We start from the raw sequence: 22,154 nt of genomic DNA on the forward strand, positions 1-22,154 counted from the left end.
GAAGTCAGTGACTTTGAACATTTCTGAGTCACTCAGGGCCTGGACCATAAAAAGTCAACAGATCTTTACTGAATAAATAAAATACTATTTTTAAAAATCCAAAAATTTATGTTATCTTAAAAAGTAAATTTTGAAATACTGATTGAGTTATTATTTTTTCTCCATTTAAAATATATCAATTTAAACTTTTCTTAAAAACTCTGTTCACTAGTCAAGTCATTTTAAAATCATATTCGTCTATGTTAAAACTATTGAACTGTTCTGTTTTTTTCCCATTTTTTCTACTTTCTATCAAATATTTCCTGGAAGTACTGTGTTTGTGTTAATATACATTTTCGTGTAAATATTATTTATATATAGTGTCTCATATATTATATATTAGACTGTATCATATATTGTGAGGGTACCATTTTGCCTTTCAAAGGACAATGGCCACATTCTAATCATAAATCAGTATGATTAGAATTAAATGAAGTTATTGAATAATATGTCACAATGACTTGAAATGATATAAATCAATTTTAATAGAGTTTTTAGTTAATTTTAAATATTATTATAGTTTCATTAAAAGTATAAAGCTAAATATATGCAATGTAATATGGAATAAAATGATTTTAACCTTAAAGAATCCTTTTTTATTTATGATCATATACTACAGAGATGATTATTTAGAATACTTTCATATTAGGCTAACATATGAAAATTGATTTTATGAAAAGATTAGCTTTTTCAGAATTCAGCTTTTACCCATAAAAGAGTTGGTATATACAAAATACTTTGAGTAAACAGCCCTCTCTCTGCACTCAGAATTTGATAATCTGCTTAGTTTTGGTATAGCTTTAATATTTCTTAATTTGAGTCATACACCTGAACTATGATATTTAAATTCTGGTACTTGGCTCTCCAGTTTCTCTGTTTAAAGTCCTGTCCTCAGGTAAAAACGCCCTTCACAATTGTGAATTAGTTGAAATCTACCAGCCTTCCCTGTGGATACTTTTCGCAACTCATTTTGAATAGTACCGGCTAAAAAAAAATAGATCTATTTCACAACATCCTATAGATAAGAGGTCTCCAATCCCCGGGCTGGTCCTTAGCCTGTTAGGAACCCAGCAGCACAGCAGAAGATGAGTAGCAGGCAAGTGAGAGAAGCTTCATCTGTATTTGCAGCCACTCCCCAGCACTAACGTCACCACTTCAGGCATTAGATTTTCATAGGACCACCAACCCTAGTGCCAGAAAGTAGGGGACAGCTGCTATAGATAATCATACAAACTTTCTTCTTTCCTTTTTTATGGTATAATTTGCTACAGTATATAGCTATGATCATTGATTTAGTTTTTTAAATTTCTTATTAATATGAGATAACTATATCTTGTGTTCCTGAACGGGCCCGGATTGACTGCATATGATTATGGTTCTGCTTAATAAGCAGGACATATAGATTTGTTTTATAAAATAACTCAGTTTCAATAAGTGCTTAATTTTATTTCATATGGAGCAACGAAATAATTGAGTTCAATGTTTAAATTACTGTGTAAATGATTACATGATATCAAACTAAAAACAACAAATACTACATTTGTAGGTAGCACACTATTGAAATATATATGTGACATGACGTTACAAGAGTTGCATCTACTATCTCAGTTTTAATTGAGAACCAAAGCCAAGATATTCTTCACATAACTAAGAAAAATGTTTGATCCTGTACCAAAGACTCACAAAGAGATCTTCAACCTTTAGATCATCATCTACCAAAATCTTATATATAAATAAAGAACAGTAACTGTTTTCTGGAAAGAATTGTTAGAATGTTCTCTATCCTCCCACCCCAACCTATTTCCAACCTCTTCAAATTAATCGAGTCAATCACCCAAAAAACTTGATTTAGAGCCCTAGAGTTTGGGATACAAGGTGTATTACTCTGGCTTAGATACTTCTTTAAAAAGTGAGGCTAAGGGAAAAAAGAAAAAGAACAGGATTAGAGAAGCATCAAGAAACACTCTTAAAAAGGATGAGATGCAAGTGTGTTACCTCAGGGTCTAGGAGGACACTGAAAACAAACGTACAAACAATAAGAACCTGATCGTTTTCTCCTTACACCACCGTTTTTATCAACTCGTCCTTCACAAATATATATCTGAAAAGATGCCATAAAATAAAATTAAAATACACTAAATAATAGTTGCTTCTTTGTTTTATCAATTAAGTGTCTGTCGGGGCCATCTGGATAGTAATCTTGAGTTAGTTTATTTACACTCTGAGGGATAAGGCTATGTTCAGTCAGATGGTGTGAAATTTCTACATCTGGCGCAACTCTCTGTGCACAGTCATGCCTATAAAGATGTTTCATCTGAGAACATCTTCAGGGAATGGCTTTCAGCCACCTCTTGGAATTGTTACCCAAAGCACCCTGTGAACAGTACACAGGGGGTTCCCTGTTATTGCACATATTGTTGCTTCCAATAGACCTCCTTCCTGTTTGCTTGTTTTATCTCCAGAGTGATCTCTAATAAAGACTCTCCAAGGGCACCACTCTAAACCAATTAAAGACAGTCAGAGAGTTAAGTTGCACATTCTTGAATGTAATAAATGGGCTGGAAACTAACCTAATATTTGTGATGCAATGCTGGTATGGGTTCATGTGAACTTTATCAATAACTTAATCACAGTAGTTGTCTGCAATAATCCTAGAAATATGTGTCAAATAATCATAGTGTATAATAACCACTTAGAAAAGTATCACATTCATGAAGTGGGGTAAATGTCATAAGACAGATTTAAATTTGGTTGAGGAAGCACTTGTAAATAATATCCAGTTTGCTTTATTTTGACCAAGAAAAATCAATTTTTATGCTTCAATGCGATTTTTATTCAATTTTATAACATATTTTAGAGGTTTTTTTTTCTCAAGGGCTTAGAAAATTTATTACTTTTAAAACACTAAAATATATTATACTCGATACCTTCTTCTACATTTGCAAATAGTTGACATAATTCAGAAAAATTAAAATAGTGTTAATAAATTTCTAGTGCTGTGAGGGAAATTCAACAGTACCAATAAAATTTGCCTCCAGAGAATTAATCTCGGACACTTCTTTTGCACAGCATCCATTGAATCTAAGTCTATGTCTGTGTGGAAAATCATTTGCACCTTTTCTTCCAAGGCCATATAACCCCAACCCCTTATGCGTGATACTCAAGAGCAGGTAAGAAGTGTGGCAATGTTTTAAGAATTATTTAGAAATAAGAACTCTTGAACACAAATATGGGGTAAAGTTTTCTATCATACACATACTGGTGATAACCTTGTGTGATCACAATAATTACGCAATCATTGTGGTGTGAGAAATAAAAAAAATATATGGCATTTCATCATTTCAGTATTTCCCCTGCAGTTCCAGGTAGTGATTTAGCTAATGTGCATAAATATCTGAAAATTCATTTTTCCTCTTACAGACATAAAGCTTTTTGAATTAAAAACTTATAAGGAAACAAATCATAGGATGCCTGTTTCTCAAAATGTGTCTAAATAGCTGTTAGCTGCAATATTATAAAAATAGCTGAAATTTATCAGATGCTATGTGCCATGGACAGTTATAAACACTTCTTAAGCATGTTTAAGTGATAATTTAATTGCCTAATTTTGTATTCTGCCTTCCTTTCAGAAACACTAGCTGATATATGGTACAATCTGCATAGTTTTTGTCCTAACAGGTTTTGATCACATTATGAGAAAGCTAGGCATAGAAATATTTTTTTTTTAAGGTATTGTCTAGTAAATGTCTTATGAGTGGTAGGAAATGTAAAGTGGGCAGAAAGGGAGGCAAAAGCCTCTTCTTGGTAAATTAGGGGAACTTCACGCAGATGTGGCTTCAGCTTCACCTTAGAAGAGGAATATAATTTGGATTGGCAGATATGCATACAAAAACCTTTTAGACAGAAAGAATGCCTTAAGTACAGCCAACAACCAACTGAGCACAGAAAGTGCCATGATAATACAAAGAAAAGTGAATATTCTGTAACTAGAGGGAAACACTATTATTCTTGAGAATGGTTGAGATTTAAGGTGAGGAGCTACTTTGGGGTCAGGGCTTAGAGGGCTACAATGTCAGTGTGTAGGATGAACTTAGAATCACTGAAGATACCTGTGATGTTCTTATGGAAGATGTGTGTAGTGGTGGCGTACCCAATTTATTGTGCTAAGGATTATTTTACAATTAGACTTCATTATTCTAGGTATGAAACAAAAGTCACCTGGCTCTGGGAATGTTCAGGAAGGAAGTAAATGCTCTGTTAATTAATGCTTACTCATTGGCTAATGTTTTTAATATGCCTTACATGATTAGGAAAAATATTATTATTACTTCTTTTATAAAATCTTGGTTCACGTCATCAATTTTTCGACAAATAAAGCCAAATAGTATAAAACCACATATGGTTTAGAAAATCTGTCATCTTTAAATTTATTTGTCCCTTCCAATCCTGTGCCGTATGTAGTTATCATTTCCATAAAACATTTTTTATATATTCTGATGGATCAGAAAACTGTACAGTAGATTTGAATACATTAGGATAGTTAATGATATCATATTTTAAGGTGTATGTATAACTTTCTTGCAGAATTTCAATACAAATCTGTATAATTTCAGTATCCTATCATATGGCAGGTCTATTAAATAATCTTTCATGACAACACATTACTTATGACAAAAATGTTGTAGTAAAATTCTATATGATTTCTTAATGTTCTATAAGATTTCAGTATGTTTCAATTTTAAAGAAAATACTGGTAAGGGAGGTATAATTATCTTAAATATTGGTCAGTATTTTGTCAAAAAATTGGATAATTGTATAAATTTCAATACACATATTGGTTAATGTTATAACTATGCAACTGCAAAAGAAAGTTAATATTTATAATATAAGGGTATTACAGATTACTAAAGTACAGTACAAACTTCCCAGTGTTCCTAAAAATAAGCAACATGATATTTACCAATTTTCCTTTATTCATTCAATCTATTCTATAGGATCATTAGGTAAAATTAATGACTATTGATGCAATGGTTAAGTTAAATATCAAAAGCTAAACATTTCTAATGTTTTGATATTTGTCGGTCTCATACATAAGTGCCTTTTGACAATTTTGCTCTTATCTACAGTGCGGTTTCAATAAAGAGTGTTGCATACCATCAAAAAGATGATTTTCTACAGAAGTAATATTTCCAAATTACAGAATGTATAAGAGACAGAAGCATTTTGGTCATTTCCATTGATTTTTATGGTAATTTTTTTTAATATTGCATCATGCCCAAACCGATTCTTCCTGTGATCATTGTCAGTTTTTACTCTGACTCTATCACCATGCGTTTGTGCTAGCAACACTTGTTTTTTGGTCCCTCAAAATAACTTTAATACTTGTAAAAGTTTTGGGCACATAGAATATGCTCTTTTAGACTTCTGTTCTAGATTTTATAGAAGTGATCTTTCCTCTAAAATAAAACTCTGATTCTGACTTCCAAGAAGTCGCTCATATTAAAATTGAAATGATAATACAAAGTGGGGAGTAATACTGGATCTTTCATCTTCTAGAAAGCATAGACTGATGAGTCCAAAAGCATTCCTTGCAGCTATATGGATTCTGTTTTTACCATTTGTTTATTTTACATAATATCAACCTATTCTTCTAATGTGTTCACACCTCCTCTGGACGGTTTTATTTCATTTTAATCTTTCTTTCAGGCTATGTCAATATGTTTATCTTTTTGACAAAGAAAAAAAAATATCTCAGTGGATCCCTTGCTAAAACACAGAAAGTTGCCAGAATGTGTTACAAGAAAAGTAACAAAAAAGGCATTATTATTCCCACAAAGTTGTTTTAAAAGCACAAGTTTCATACACTAAACAAAGTTGGCATCTGCGTACTCAGTTCGAATGTAATGTATATTTTTGGCTTTCATTCTTAGAGTTATGAACTTCATATTTATAATCTTTGTAATGATGTTTCTAAAGTGTCAATATAATCTCGAAATGTTTATGTTAAAAATTAATTTTATGACTATATAGATTATTTTGTCTGTAGGCACATTACCATGTAAATCAAAATACATATATTTGGTACTATTAACACTATAATTGAATTAGTAATACTATATAAATCAGTTCACTCTACTACCACCACCAAATTAAGAAAAAGTTATACTGTTTTTGGCATATTTTTTTTAGAAATTTGAGACGAGAGATACTCTTAGGCTTCAAATTTTCAAACGTCCACTTTACTCATCAGTTGACTCCATATTATTAAGTTTCTACTAATAGAAATAAATATTTCTTGTAAGTTGTATTTTTTATTTCATCTATAGATCAATTTAAGTGGTTAGATTAAAAATTACATATTTAACCATTTCTGAGACTATAAGAAATAACATAGGCATGTGGCTTCTACCATTGATAAAATTATAAGAGAATTATCCAAAGTAATAATTATGTATTTTTTATATTTGCACAAGAGTGATAGAAAGTGAAAAGAAGCTTAAATTACATATGAAAATTTATAATATTATTTACTAGGTGTTTTAAATTTATTTACTTTCTTTTTCTATTTTTAATTAGTTTCATGTATGCAATATATTAGACATCTATATAGTTCGCAAAACAGTTCCCCCACCAATTGCTCCCTCCCTTCCTACCTAGCCAATGTATTCATTTTAACTGCATTCCGCATGCTGTGCTCCCCATCCCTGTAACCATCTATCGGCTAATCTTTCACCCCATTCTCCCAGCCCTCAAAACCTTCCTCCTCTCTGTCTGTCACCAAACTGTCCACTCTATTTGTGAGACTGTTTTTGATTAGTATGTTCTTTTTATTCCTTAGATTCTACATATAAGTATAATCATATAGTGTTTATCTTTCTTTGTCTGACTTAAATACTTTCTAGTTCCATCAAAGCAATATGTTTTTCCATCCCCTTCCTTTTAGTCTTTGTGTGTCTTTTAATCTAAAGTGACTCTCCTATAGGCAACATGTAGGGGTCTTGTTTTCCTTTCTATCCACCCACTCTTGTAGTTGGAGCACCTAATTGTTTTTCATTTGAAGTACTTATTGATAGGAATGTAGTTGTTACCATTTATATTCCTATTTTCGATACATGTTTTTCTTCTTGAAAAAGTCCCTCCAATATTTCCTATAATACTGGCTTGGTGATGACAAATTCTTTCAGCTTATTTTTGTCTGGAAAGTTCTTTATCTGTCCTTCAACTCTAAATAATAGCTTTGCTGGATAAATTATTCTTGTTTGTAGATTCTAGGTCTTTATCCTGTCGCATATTTTTTGCCAAGCCCTTCTGTCCTGCATAGTTTCTTTGAGAAATCAGCTGCCAGTATTATAGGTTTACCCTTATAAGTAACTATCTGTTTTTCTCTTGCTGCTTTTAATATTCTTCCTTTGAATTTAAACTTTGGCATTTTAATTATGTGTCTTGGTGTGAACCTCTTTGGATCCTTGATTTTTAGAATTCTTTGAGCTTCCTGAGGTTTTATGTCCATTTCCTTCACCAAGTTAGAGAAGGTTCCCATCATTATTTCTTCAAACAGCTGTTCAACATCTTGATTTTCTTCAGGTACACCAATAAAATGGATATTTGGACCCTTAATAGTGTCCCATAGGCTCCTTAAATTATTTTTGTAGTCTTGACATCTTATCTCTTGCCATTCTGATTGGCTTTCCTATTCTCTAGATAGAGCATTTGATCCTTTACTTTATTCACTCTGTTTATTCCTTTGTTTATTCCATTTAATATACTTCTCATCTCAGATAATGTGCTCTTCATTTCTGACTGTTTTGCTTTTATAATTTACTTTTCCATTTTTATGGTTTTTTTTTTTTTTATCCCTGTTAAAAATCTCACTGAATTTAACCAAACGTTCATTGAGCATTTTTTTTTTTTTTTTAGGCGAGGTAACCCTTGGTTGACCTCACAGATTGCAAGGACCTTGTCAGCTTAAAACCCCTTATTTTTTTATTTTGTTTTTTATGCCTACAGCACCTGGTCTTCCTACGTGGTATCCCATCCAAGTACTAACCAGGACTGACTGTGCTTAGCTTCACAAGATCAGACGAGATCGGGCCTATTCAGGGTAGCATGGCCATAAACTCATCGAGCATCTTTATAACCTGTGTTTTGAACTCTACATCTGTTTTATTACTTGACTCATTATTTCTGAATCTCTGTTCTGTTCCCTCATATGGCTTCTGCTTCTTTGTCTTCCTATTTTGGCTCCCTTTCCCTGTCTGTTTCTATGTACTAAGCAAAGTTCCTAAGTCTCCTGGTCTTATTAGTGTAGATTTGTGAAGTAGGTGTCTAGTGGCAATAGTCTAGAGAGGGGTTCAGCTGCAGGCCAAATTTAGCCCAGCCCCTTCCCCTCCTAAGCCCTTAACAGGGGCCACCTGTTAAGATTCAGCAAGCAATCCACAGATGCTGTGCTTATAGTTACCTTAAAAGGCCACATCAGAAACTGAGGCCAGCTGCCCCCAGGGTGAGTCTAGGCATTGCTCAGCAAGGAGCACCTGACTCACTGAGGATAAACCTGGATGTGGCTTGAGTGGGATCGTGAGTTGAGGGAAGTGGGGTTTCAGGGAATCCTCTGGGCAGAGTGACCTCTATTATCTGGTTTGATGAAGTCACAGGAGTGGCACTGTGTCTACGCACTGGGAGGGGGAGGGTTCAACAGGGAATAATGGATACCGCTGGCACAACTGTACAGTGCGAATCTTGCTCCAGCCCTCACTCCAACAATGTCTCCCTGTAAGTTCCTGGTGGCCCCTGTGAGCAGCCAAATCAGCACTGGTGGTCACAGAGACTAGGTTCATCACTGCTAAAATTCACTCACAGACCAGTCCCTTTAAGAGGCTTCTGCTGCTGCCACTGCTGCAGCTTCCATCTCACTCGGCCCCTTGAGACTGGGCAGCCCTGTCCTACCTTTTGCTGTTGCAGGGTGCTTTCTTGGATTTCTCCCTCATATGACTTGATTATCTAGAACCCAGGCAATTTTTCCTTATTGCTGCTCCTTGTTTCCATCACAACTTTGGTTTGGTTGCCAGAGGGATAAACGGAGCCTCTATCATCTATACCATTTGGGTTCAGTCTATTTTCTAGGTATTTTAATGATTAGTGTAAGTCTCTATTAATTATGCTGAGAACTCGTTATGATTTTTTTGGTTGTTCTTAGTATTTGGTTTAACTGATCCTCTGTATTTCTCTTTTGTTTTTATGTTTATTTCTTTATTTCTAATTTCTTTAAGTATAATTTATTTTTCTGGTTTCTTGAATATTTGCATTATTATTAATTATTTATTTCTTAATGCAGTTAACGCTCTAAATTTTATCTCTAGCTACCAGTTTCAACCACTGCAAGGTTTGATATTTCATAATTTTTATCTGAGACTTTATTTTGAGTATTTGTTAAAGTGTCAGTGTTAGTTAGGGTCCCAGATGTAAAACCAGAGGGCATACATCAATTAGACTAATTTGAGAGCAAGTTAGTAATGAACTATTTAAAATGGTGGTGGAAAACCACAAGAATCATGTTATATGACGTGGCTAGTCACAGGAGTACCGAGGGGGCAAAGAGGTGAAGTTGTTTCATAAGTTGTAAATCCAAAGAGGTGAAACCCCTGGAGCTCAGAACAGGTAGATAGAAAGATAAAAAAGGTGGATGGTGAATGCAGAGGAGGCAATTTAAGCTTTATGCACAGTTTCTAATGAATGGATTTATTCTTAGTAACTTTATTTTTAAATTGGCATTTAATGGTATAACAGCCAGAGTATGTGATCTCTATTCATTCGGTTGTTTAAAATTTGATGAAACTACCTGTGTGGCCTGATAATGTACTTAATATTTCTTCAAACACCCCTTTGTGTACTTGACATGAAAGTGTGTTCTCTAGTTGTTGGATTTTTCACTTATATCTCTGAGATCATGCTTGTTAAATTTGATTTTCAAAAATAAATCAATGCTATTTTTAATTGTTCTATAAATCAGTGTAAATTTCTCTATGAATTTTATTTCTTATTTTGATTAAACTCTTGAATGATATCTTAGTACAGAAGATATCTGATGTGGGTAGTTATTTTTTCTGTAGCTCTTTGAAGTTACATACTATATTTGTTTGTTTATATGTAACCTTTCTTTTCTCAGAGCCTTGAAGATCTCTTAATTTTTGATAATCTGTATTGCACAACAGTATGGTTAGCAGGATACAAAATTTTATGTACCTGGTTGCAGTAGTTTCAATATGAAGATTTAGTTATTTCTTCAAATCTAGATTTAAAAAAAAAAAAAAAGCACAACCCTAAGCTAGTAATTCAAATAGTATTTCTTCTGTATGTGTTTTATTTCTCTATTCAGAGAATTCTATTATTTTACTTAAGACCGAATGTCACAATATATTCTTTACTAACTGGTTATTTTTTTCTATTGATCTATTCTAGTTTTATGTAATTTGCTTATGTTCCATAAATATCTTTCATTACAGATGTTTGTCCATTTATCACTTTGGAATTTTGAACATTTTTTAAAATCACGTTTCAGGGTGTCAAATTATTTTGATTTAATGTTCTGATTATTAATGTATTTGGCTTTCATGGTATTAGCTGTCTTCATGTTTTAACATTATAGCTTATAGAAAAAATTTAAGTAGTTTTCTCTCCTAACTCACTCTTTTTCTAATTGTATTACCACCCTTGCATACTACTTATACAGTGTTCTCTTTGCTTGGTGGTTATATAATGAACTCCATCTGGCCACTCAAGTCCGAATGAAAACCCAGATCTCATATTGGTAGTTTGATATTCCTAAACTATGGTAACATTGGAAAATCGACAATTCAAACACCTATCCAGATTTCGTTCAGCATCTAATTGCAAGCTTAGGCCTGTATCTCCCACTCCCTACAAGCTGTAGCCCCAAATAACAGTTTTCTTATGCCTTCTGTCATGTGTGGGAGATCACTACACCAAACCATGGGTTTGAACCTTATTTCACTCCTCCACCTTTTGAAGAATGATTTTAAACATTGTATGAACTCCAAGTCATATAGAACACAGTAGCTGAGGGCTTCAGCCAGGCTCATTTTACTCTAGTTTCTATACTATACCTTGCCTGTGACTTTTTATAATTTATCTATCATTGTTTGGGTTTGGAGTTTGCGAAGAACTGCTCAAAGTATGACCAAAGTAACTCAATCCTTAAACACAGACCTAAACTAGCTCATTTTAATATTTAAGAAATGTTAATTCATATATATATATATAATTTTCCACTTTATATTATATTTATTGTAAGCACTTAGCAGCTAACAACACATTGTTTAATTTATATGCTTTATTATGCTGTAGTGGAAATTTCTTCTCATTACACTTTTATGTATACTTTTCAATGTTCGTCACATATGTATCCTTGCAATTACTTGTGGCAAGATCACTTCCTACATTTTCAAAAAATAATTCTTTAAATTTTTTTTTTTATTATTTATACACATGGACACACATACTCTGTCTCTCTTTAGGATAATTCACTTTTTAAAAAATACTTAATTTTCTTATCAAAAATTTTCACATGGTTTCAATTTGTTCAAGTTTTCCTCACAGTTTTTACATAGAGAACATCATGCACATCTATAATACACACAGATAGAGCTAGAGATACAGATATAAATGTAAAGTTGTTCCTCAGGTTCATTTTCAAGTTTTATATGTCTTATTTGTATTGTAAATAAATTATTTAGCTTTATGTTTTCTGAATATTTAGTTTTGTCATTTAAGAGGAATGTAAATTTTATACTTATTTTGTATTAGCATTAATAATATCTTATTAATTGGCTTGATAATTTTATTGTTTTTCAGGCTCCACTTATATTATCTGACAAAAAAGATGATTTAATCTCCTATTTGCTTCACCTCCTATTATAGTTTGCCTGCCTCATTCTCATCTGCTATTTTCAGAAAGAAATAAAGTAAAAGTTGTAATAGCAGGTATCTTTCTGTGGGTCCCAGGCCTGGCTGGTCTCAGGTTTGGCTGTGATCCAGGTTCAGGCTAGGAATTGGACTTCAAATTTAGAATGTTACACTAGTGTAGTAGGATGCTTGCACCTAGCTCATGTAAAGATAATTCCGCTTATTGTATCACACATGTGTGGCCGAATGCCACTATTGTACTCTGATATATGTGGAGCCCATGCAGTCCCCTAACAGAGCAGAAGTGTGCTCCCTGCAATAAAAGCACACTCCCTGCAATAAAGTTGGTGCCTGCCATTTCATTCTCATATCGGCTCCTCGTGCGTCCTTTCAACTGGGCATCTCACAGCCAAAACCTTCCCTTCTCAATCTTGATCAGCTGGGCATTGACACTTTCCCTTTTCACTTTACTTTACAAAGATTATTTTTATTCTCAATTTACTGTGAAATACGACAAAATGTATTTTTGAGTTACTTGCTCCCTCCATGTTAATTATGTTTATTTTTAATATTTACAGTTTTAAATTGGAAATGGATGACAAAAGATGTAAAATGATAGTTCTGTTTGTAATTATTATCAAATTCACATGATATTAGTAATGATGATATATAAAATAATAACCAATAACTCTTGAGTATCATGTGCCAGGTTGTATTCTAAATTATTGAAATATGTTAACTCATTAAATCCTAATAAAATTTACATGAAGTGGGCGCATTTGTTATCTATGTATAAGACAAGAGAACTGAGGCACAGAAAGATAAGGACCTTTCTCAAGATGACAGGACTGCTGTGTACTGGCCTGAAATATGTCTGTGAGTAATCTAGAGATCTTGCCTTCTAAACCCTTACACATGGACATGAAATTTTATAAATTCAAAATGAACTGATTACAAATAGTGTATGTTACATGTTTAATTGTAATTAACTTCTCCATAAAGTTATCATTTAGAAACTGGTATTTCATTCATTTGATTATAGAAGAATTATCCATAAGTTCGAATACCAAATATGTTAAAATTCATCAAATTATGTTCTTTTAGGAAGCAGAAAGAATTTGAAAACATGAAGCAATGCTGATTTTATCTCTCTTTAAAGTGAAATCAGATTTAAATTGCTAGGGGGTTCACTAGCCAGATCTACCTTTGGATTCGAGTTATTTATGTTTCTGTATCATTTCACCATGTCTAGCCCACTGTCAATTCATAATAAGTTCTTTTGGGCACTGGACAAGTAAATCCCTTCAAGGAAATAAAGAGGAAGCAAAAGTTAGAAATTAAGAAAACAGTCTGATTATTCTTGAAATATTCCAAATAATTCATGCCAAAACTGCCTTACCAGCATATTTATATCTCAAACCATATGAAGCCATCCCCTTCAGCTTGCTGACACTTCCAATATTTTAATTGGGACACCAACCCCTTATTATATTTTGCTTCAGGGATCCAATATACCTATGGAACATTTTAAATTGAATAACCCTCAGGAAAGTTTCTTTATTGTGTCCAAATGATAATTGATGAATATGTTTGTCTTAATTCTTTATTTTAAATTGGTCTTTTTCTCTTTGCTCCTTATTTTAAATTTTAAATTATTTCCTGCATCATTCCATTAGATAGTGGTATCACATTATTAGGTTTTAGGTATTACTCTATTTAACTTCAGTTAGTGCTATCTTGTAAAAAAAAAAGTGCTTAATTCAACAAAGATTTCAGGAGGATTTCCTTTTAGATGTAAATATCTTAATAGTCGCAAATGAATTTTGTTAACTTAAATTAGATGATATAATCTGGACTGTCAAATGAGTTATGAAAGAATAGTGATAACTTGGTAAAGATTCTGGAAATACCTTAAAATGATTATATTATAATGAACTTAATAAGCTTTCCTAATACAGAGATCTCACTTAAATATTAACAAAGCAAGGGATGAAAATGATGGATAAGACACCAAAACTCAAGAAATACATCTTTATAATGTTAAAAAAATTTATAAATAACCAAATAAAACTAGAAAAATCATATATTGACTTCCCTTTTAATTATAACTAGTTTTTCTAAGAAATTCATCACTTCAAACAAAGTCAAAATTAAGTTGATGTGTGAGAAAAAATAACTAGATAAAAGAAAATTTTTAATATTTTCAAAGACAATAGAGTTCATCACATATATACTAGAAGACACACAAAAATGTTAAAACAGCACTGTTTATAATGTCAAAAACAAATCATATGCCATCAACAAGAAAATAGATTATTTTATATTGTCACAGTGAAATATGGAACAATGAAAAAATGAACTACAGTTATATGTAAAGTAAGAATAAACCTGAATAACAACATAGTGAGTGAAAAAAGAAAGTCCCCAAAGATTGCATGCAGAATAATATTTTTAATAAATTTCAAAAAAATGAGAACTATATTTTGTAGGTAAACATATATTCACAACACATTACAAAAAAGTAATAAATGGACAAATACAACATTTAGGGTGGTATATATGGGGCTGTGGGACACAGGAGGATAGACTAGTGAATTGCATGCCGGTAGAAGTTAGTAGGCATAAGTTATTGGTCAGGTTCTAATTGACTTAAATAAAAAGAAGCCACATTAACGTTCTAAATCCAATGTTGATAACATTCTAAGAACCAAAGACTTGAATCAAATCAATTTTATGCATCTGAAATTAGAAAAGGGAATTTAAAAAGGAGGAAAAGTTACTGAGAAATTTGAAGAGAAAAATTGTAAACTATATTCAAAATGGAGATCGGGTGCAAACAAGTTTCTATAGATGATCATCTGAACATGAATCTGATGTATAGTTAGTTAAAAATGAACATACTATTAGAATTTCAGAGATGAAAGATGACTAAGAATCACCTATCACAATCTCATCATTTTCAAGACAGGGAAATGGCACTGGAGGCTTGGGGAGAAGGAAATAAAATGTTCTCAAGTTCACAAAAGATACAATATAATGACAGGGAGAACACCTCGGATTTATGTTGAAATATTATAACTTCATGTTTCATGTATCAGCAGCTGAAATTTTTCTAAGAATGCTTTCTTATAGTTAAAATTTGCTTTGTTACAAGCCTCAAACGTCATGTTATACAAATGGAAGTGTCTGTTTTTTTTCACTTAAAATAGAATAAAAGACAAAAAAAAAAAACCCACCTGTAATTATAAATTCATGTCCTATGTAATTAATGACAATGTTTTACTAAAGTTTATTAACTATCAAAATTAGTAACTAAAGATGTTCTAGGATATGATAGAGAATTTATGCATTATTTGTAGTTCTCAGTTTAAAATTGTGAATGGAGAAGACAGACTGAAATGCCTAAGAACTCTGTCCCTTGTTCCTACCTTTCCCAGCAAAGAGAAATCACGATGCAGTTTGAAAACTCTTGATTTGGGAGAAAGACCTAAATATATACATTGATAAATACACACTAAGGTATAATTATGTCTGCAAGGTCCTCATTTAGGTGATATGCAAAATGTAATAATGACTACACCTGAATTCTACCCTCAGAAAATAGACTATACACTCCACTATGTTAAGAAAACTATATACATATGTGTGTGTTACTATGAGTGTGTATGAAGATATTTATAGAGAAAAGGTCTAGAGAAGTACAAATAAGGAGTTATTTATGTTTAGAAGAGGGAAAGATTCTAGTGAGTTTAAAGAGTCAAAATGTTAGAAAAGTATGACTGCTCAGTCTTGAAAAGCAGCTTAAAATATCCAGTAAATTTCTAACAAAATCTCAAAATAAAATATATTCTTATCTGTCCAAACTGAAGAATTCTGACCTAATGACTCATTTCCAGCTCTATGCTTCTATTTAAGTAGTTTAATATACAATGAGATTATCACAATCTCTTCTTCTCTACTATCTAACTAGGCATAAAAGTAAACATTGAGGAAAATAAGTATCAAAACACAAACTTTCAAAAAGTGCTACAAATTTCAGTGAATAGAATAAATGATATCCACATTTAAAAAATAATGCTTTAAATTTTAATTCAAAAATGTGTTACTTTGAATATTTCCAAATCGTCTTAAGAAATCATTACACAATTTTGAACATAATATATTACCTCAAAGAATGAGATTTTAGGCATATAACATAGATTTGAAAAAGAGGTAACAAAATATTTAACAATATATCAAATTCCATTTGCATTTGCATTTTTTTATATACACTAACAGAACCCAGAATAAAATGTATTTGTGTTAGATATTATGTGCAGATTAAATGAACCTTAGGTTCCTTCCAGTTATAAACTTCTATGATTATGAAGAACTACACTTATCAATGATTTTTAACACCAACTGACCATTACAATTACTAATAAAATGCTTTCAGAATAAAGATTTTCAGATCCCTCTCTGGAGATGATGAGGTAGGAAGTTTTAAGTAGTTATCAGCTTTCAATTTTATGAACTTGAAGTTTCTACTGTACACTGTAGCCAGCATTCATTATCACTGTCATATCTGTATCATAGATACATATATATCTTAATACTCTGTCAACTTCTCATTATGTTTACATTTAATATTCCACAGTTCTTACATATTTTAAGAATAAATGTTTTTTCTTTGCTTAATTTCTTATTTATAAGTTACTTAAAGGTGGCTAAAAAGTAGTTTAAGTGGTATAAAATGCGTTCTGCTGAAAGAAAAAGGAAGTGTACTCAATTACAGTTTACACTTTTTCAACAGCTCTATCAAAATTTCAGAGCTTGAGTGCCCTGGTATGTTCTGAATCTTGTTTGGAGAATTTATAGGCAAAATTTTCTTCCATTTTTTTTTATGGTTTTATTTATAGATATTTTTTTCAAAAGAGGACAAGAAGTTCAGGAGTATATATATGCATATTATTATTACAAAAACCATGTATTTGTGTCTACTCATATAGTTTCGAGAAATACTTGTTTTTTATTATTGATGCATATTCTTAGTTGCATAACATTATCATCTTTAGGAGTACACCTTCAAGTTATTAGCATGTTTTCTTCTGAATATTCTTGCATATCATCACAAAATATCATATTTGGAATATTTTCTGGGTCCCTCTAAATCAAGACCATTTCCCTCTCAACATGAAAATTATTATGTAACTGAAATCCATGGATCTTGATAAAGTATGAATGCTCTTTTTTAAGGTCACACATTATTCTTAGTAAATAGGATTATTTTCCATCACTGTAGTTAACCAGATGGTGGCTCCCTGTCAGATTTACTAAACTAGAGAGATAAATACATGCATTTTGGCACAAAATTCCCAAGGTAGTCTCTTTTTCATCTTTTCATTTTCTAATTTCCATACCTTTCAGGTGGAAATCACTTTTGTAAAAAAAGATAATTGGTTGTGTTTTCTGCACTGAAGTGTTTGCCTCAGGTTAAGACTGTCTCTTAAATTAAGACAGACAAAAACAATATCCTAACTTTTCCTCTCTTGCTATCTCATTGTTTGTAAATGTTCTTTTGTGCTTTTTATTATCATTTTCAATAAAACCCAGAGTTTTTTCCTTCTCTGCATATTATTTTTATTTAACATTTTTCTTTTATTACTTCCCGCCCCCCCCCCCATCCCATTTCATTCTAAAGGAATGCTCTGCAGCCTAGTGTATAAAACTTGGAATTACAGCTCAGAATCTTCTCATAAAAGGCAAGAAAACAACTTAGAAAAAATAAAACTCTTTGGATAACAATGTCCTCATCTGTAATGATATCTCAAAAAAGGATAGAATACAGCTCTCCAAGTATGCCTCCAAAAGGACTGTTTTATAAGAATGATTTTATTTTTGTGTAATTTAGAAATTCCTTTTTATAAATGTATATGTATTGCTTTTTTTCAATTAGTACTTTCTATTTCTACTTTATTTTGTTTGTTTGCTTTGTTGGTTCTTTAAGGCTCTATGTTATATTCTGATGTCTGGATCTTAGGGACTGTATCCTATTCTCACTCCTGAAATGGTCTGCAGAACATCTGTAGAACAAGCTGTGTCTTCCTCATTGTGCTTTGCCCATGAGTGCGGCTTAGAATGTTATTAGTCAATACAATGAGGAAAGGAAGAGAAAAAATAATCAGACAAAATATATTGATTTTGGTTATCTTGATTTTGCAATCTCTGATCTATGTAGAGTTCATTAGGAGCCAATCAGAAGGAAACTTTAAGGCTGGTTACTACTCATAGTAGTAATAATTGTGCTCTTCAGGAAGGAGAATCAACTTTCTTCATTCCTCAGAATATGATGCCTATTGCCATCAAAATTCCACTGGAAACTCAGGCCAAATGGAGAGATTCCAGAGTGAGAACATGGAGTAAAGACAGATTTCATAAAATCATTGATTGCCAACCAAGAGACAAAATTTCTGTTATTTAATAAGGGTCAAAATTTTATGAATCAGAACATAAAGAAGATGAAGATTGGTGAGTTTCAGAAATAAAAAAAAGGTGATGATTGTGGTTTAGACTACTAGGAGACATAAGAGTCAACATTAAGATTTCTGTTCAACAATTAAATTCTTCTGCTGATTATGGAAAGTCTAATCAGTTTCTAGATACTTTTGGGAAAAGCAAGCAAGTCATACATTTTCAATAATAACAAAATTTACTTAAGTCAAAAAACATGCTAAAACTAACTAAAATACAGTATGGGGTACTTAGTACAAATTTTAAAAATATTATCTGTGAATTGTCAAAAATCCGGTAAACACTCTACAGCTTTATTAATTTTTAACTTATCAAATGTAAATACATTAACAAGAAAAATATAAATTGGAATTATTCTACTATATTAAAATTAACTGTATATCTGGATAACTCTAATTCCTTAATTCATAATTTTTAACCTTTAAAAGGGCTTAGGTATATACATAAGGCATATATGATGACTCTTCTGGAAAGAAAGTGGCCAAAAAGTTATACTATATATAATAGTTTAATGTCTTTCATTTATACTTAAGAGGGAAAAAAATATCCTTATTTATGAGTATGTTGAGCTCTTAATTTTATGCTCAGATTTACATTTTGTAATGCCATAAAGACATTTACTCCACATGCAAAATCTGTCAAAGGTTTGGATGCCCATGCAACACATTTGGGTAATAGATTTTAAGACTTTCATGGTTTTCACAGATTCTAGCTCTTTCAAAATTAATACAAGGAATGAAAAATAACTTTTAACATTCTAGTGAAAAATGAGAATATAGTCTATTTATTTGGTCTATCTACCTAACTCAGTGACCATTATATAAAAAACAAGCTTTCTACTTGCCTGTGTGGCCCATGCCCCCATGACCCCATGGCTATATCTTTTTGCTATAATTGATTTGATGAGGGATGACAGAGTAAATAAGCTGAGCAGAAAATTCTAAGTAACTCTGCACTCTGGGACACTCAGGCAGTCTGCCAGGGAAACAGAAGTCTTTATAGCTTTGATCAAAAATTGTGTAATTCTGAATTCATCAGACTCACTTAATCTTCAATATTTTTTCAGCCTTTTTCCACATTTCTGTGTTCTATATAAATGATATCTCGGTCTTCTGTCCCTGGAAAAATGTTCATTACATTTTTGTCCCTAGCATTTAATCTTGATCTGAGGTTCTACATTCAGCTTGATCCCTTGTACCATAATAGTAACCCCATTCTCAGGGGTTCTGGTACCAGCTCGTTGAGCAGAGTAAATGCTTTGAACTGATCCAATTTATTAAAACACTAAGTGTTTGTGAACATTGAACTAAAAAATAATAATAATAATTTATAGCTTATACTGTCATGAGAGTTTCTTAGGCTTTTTTCAATTTTTAAGTAATGAAATATTTCCTATATTTATTCTCCATTTGAAACACAGTTCTGAAACTTACATTAGCACAGAGATTATGGTTTCAATATAATTTCACAATTTCCCTTTTATTTGGAGTAGCTAACCCAAGACTCATTATAGCTTGTTTAGTAACTCTCTACTCTCTTTCTTGACAATCATCCAATAGTGATCATTGTAAAAGTGGCTCAAGGATCATTTCTATGCAACGATTCAGTCTAAATTGTTTATTAAGTCCCAAATCCACGTGGTAACGCCAGGGTGCCGCCAAAGTACAACCGAAACAGCTTCTGGCCTCAAAGAGCATGTTGTTCAGTCAGTAGCAGTGCCAACCAAATAAAACATCGAAATGCAATGAAGTGGTTTTTGTTCTTTTAGAGACTCCAAGGAATGATTCTATTTCATGGCACACAGTAAAATATACTAAAAATCCTTTACACTAACCTATTTCACCATTTCACCAGAGACCTGAAGGTAACTGGCCAGGTTTCTTGCTCCTCTCTTGCGCATTCTTCTTTCCTGTAAATGTCAGCCCATACTTTTTTTTTCTCCTTTCCCTGTTTAGTCTTTCATTCAACCTTTGTTTTTATCTTATGACTTCAATCTAGTTTCTAGTACTCCATACAGCCACAGGAGCTATAAATATAATTCCTCATTTACTCCAGGAAAAGTCTATTTATCTCTGAACATTTTTTCCTGTGCCATTTGTCATTTTTCTTTTAGTACTCTTCCATATCTGTCACCTTCTCTCCTGATGAATGAATTATGAGATTTCTTTGTTTGACCTTCTTTATAATTAGCTCAAGATTTTCCCTTTGGTGTTAATTTGGTTTTTGGCTTTGGCTAATCTTCTGGTTGACTTGGGCAGTTTTACCTAGACCTTTTATTGCTATGATAGAGCATACCTTCATTGTCTTTGTCTCCTTTCCCGATTGCCTTTACCATAAATAAGTTATGGTACTTTACATTTTCTGCAGACCGAAAGCATGAAAGTATGAGAATGGAATGAGATCTCCTTATGGATGTAGTTCTGGCTAGGACACCTGGCTTTTGCTCTTTCCTATCCTCTATCTTGACCAGGAATCACAGCATGTAGCCAGTCTGGAACTGTCTGAAAGAGGGCAAATTAGCTGGTGCTTCCTGGTTTTTCCCTGGACAACTCACTGTTGTAGAAATATTTAGGGACTAAATATTTAGGGACTAAGATTCCTCAGTTTTTCTTTGACACACTACAGGCTGCCTACTCAATCCCTTAATTCCTTCTTTCTGAACGATAGTGTCTCACTAAACTCAGAATTTTGACAACTCACATTCTTTCCTTAGTACTACCATAGAAGGTAGGACATAATTATTACCTTCTAATGTTCATCTTAAGCTCTCTTAACCTGTGTCATACTGTCGATACAATTCATAGAAAGCAACAAATGATGCTTGGAAGCCTTGTTAAACAACAGTTATTGAAACCTTTATTATATGTCCCATTATATCATTTTGATTGACTAAAATTATGATATGATACAATTTGATTTCACTTAAATTAAATTGAGAGTTGATTGTAATGACAGTAATGACAATAATATGTAACTAGCTATACAAAAATAACTGCCTAGATTGAAACAGAGAGCACTGTTGCTCATAGATACCTTGAGATTAAGTCATTAAAAAAGAGAGTTTATGCAGTGTTGAGTGTCTAAACTGGGAATGAGAATAATTCTCTTCTGAGTTATAACAGACCTTGTACAAGTCACTCAGAATCAGTGCACCACACAATTTCCTTAACCATTAACATACAAAACCAACTAAGTAACCTGCAATGATACTCCCGGATTAAAGTTCGGTAATTTGAATTGTTTACTGCTTTTGTAACTTCATAAATCACTATTCTGAAAAAGAAAAAAATACATATATTCTTAAATTATACGAAATTTACATAGAAATAGACATTTCAGAAGATAATTATATCCGTGTTTTAATAATAAATTTCAATTTAATATTATTAATTATTATCTTAAAGGCTATTTTAGGTTTGGAAGTTTGTAAACATATCAAATTTTAATTCTAAAACTTCTTTTTGTAAATAATTTTGATTTGTTATTAAGTTACCCTTTTTATATAAATATCTTAGAGTCTAAAATTGATGCTACTACTACTAATATTACTACAATATACATAGTTTATGTTTCATTTTCAAAATTATTTTCCTTCAGTGGTTAGGCTCTAGAACAGAATACGAGAATAAATTTTCATTTGATACTTTATGCTCAGACATTGACTTCAGGTTGAAAAAACAAATGAG

At 32.1% G+C, this 22,154-nt stretch overlaps 1 long non-coding RNA gene and 1 pseudogene across 1 annotated transcript in view; both read right to left on the reverse strand.

Moving 5' to 3' along the window:
- Positions 1-22,154, reverse strand: part of LOC107509434 — a 687,588-nt gene that overhangs the window by 571,113 nt on the left and 94,321 nt on the right. The window lies entirely within an intron of this gene.
- Positions 8,038-8,157, reverse strand: LOC118609841 (annotated as a pseudogene).

This window comes from Rousettus aegyptiacus, unplaced genomic scaffold, assembly GCF_014176215.1.
Source record: "Rousettus aegyptiacus isolate mRouAeg1 unplaced genomic scaffold, mRouAeg1.p scaffold_m13_p_11, whole genome shotgun sequence".
NCBI classification, from domain to species: Eukaryota; Metazoa; Chordata; class Mammalia; order Chiroptera; family Pteropodidae; genus Rousettus; species Rousettus aegyptiacus.